General features: G+C 55.2%; 1 non-coding gene across 1 annotated transcript; it reads left to right on the forward strand.

Moving 5' to 3' along the window:
- The first annotated feature begins 739 nt into the window (after positions 1 to 739).
- TRNAV-AAC lies at positions 740 to 812 on the forward strand. The gene has a single exon. It is a non-coding gene; the product is annotated as a tRNA-Val (tRNA).
- The last annotated feature ends 208 nt before the right edge of the window (positions 813 to 1,020 follow it).

The following is a 1,020-nucleotide window of genomic DNA, read 5'->3' on the forward strand; positions in this document are numbered from 1 at the left end:
CTGAGCTCCGTCCCGCTCAGAGCCGCGTGGTGAGGGGGCGGGGCTGTGAGCTCCACGCCGAGCGCAGCGCTCAGCCCAGAGCTCCCAGCCCCGCCCCCTCCCCACGCGGCTCGGATCGGGGCGGGGCTCAGGGGCTCGGCCGGAGTCTCGGCGCTCTATGCGCCGAGGCTCCAGGAGAGGGGCGGAGGCGGGAGCCTCCGCTTTTCTCTTGGGGGCCCCTGCGGAGCTCCCCTGGGGAGCTCCGCGGGCCGCAGGGAAGAGCTCCGCGGGCCGCATGCGGCCCGCGGGCCGCATGTTTGAGACCCCTGGTGTATGGCAACACCCATTTTTTCACGTTCTCTGTGTGTATATATATCTTCCTACTGAATTTTTAACTGCATGCATCCGATGAAGTGAGTTTTAGCCCACAAAAGCTTATGCTCAAATACATTTGTTAGTCTCTAAGGTGCCACATGTTCTCTTTGTTCTTTTTGCAGATAAATTAATGGATGTTAAGTCCATTAATGGATATTAGCCAGGATGGGTAAGGAATGGTGTCCCTAGCCTCTGTTTGTCAGAGAGTGGAGATGGATGGCAGGAAAGAGATCACTTGATCATTTCTGGTTAGGTTCACTCCCTCTTGGGCACATGGCATTGGCCACTGTTGGCAGATAGGATATGGGATGGATGGACCTTTGGTCTGACCCAGTATGGCCATTCTTATGTTCTTATGAAGGGAAGGGCACAGCCCCATGGCAGAGTTTCTGTAGTGTAGTGGTTATCACGTTTGCCTAACATGCAAAAGGTCCCTGGTTCAAAGCCAGGCAGAAACATGATGGCTTCCTTTTCTCAGCTCCTAGTGGCCTGTCCCTGCTGTTGTAGGAGCAGCAGTGATTTCTATGCTCAAAAGGTCTGTTATACTTCCCCTCCCCCTCGCTTTTGTCTCCTCTCCCTCTCTGAATGTCTGTGAAGTGGCTTTCCCCCTCCCCCTCCCGCTCTCTCCTGGAATGCTTGTGGGATGAATGGGCTGGTTGAAGATCA

Source organism: Mauremys mutica, unplaced genomic scaffold, assembly GCF_020497125.1.
Source record: "Mauremys mutica isolate MM-2020 ecotype Southern unplaced genomic scaffold, ASM2049712v1 000466F_np12_subseq_146170:218182_obj, whole genome shotgun sequence".
NCBI classification, from domain to species: domain Eukaryota; kingdom Metazoa; phylum Chordata; order Testudines; family Geoemydidae; genus Mauremys; species Mauremys mutica.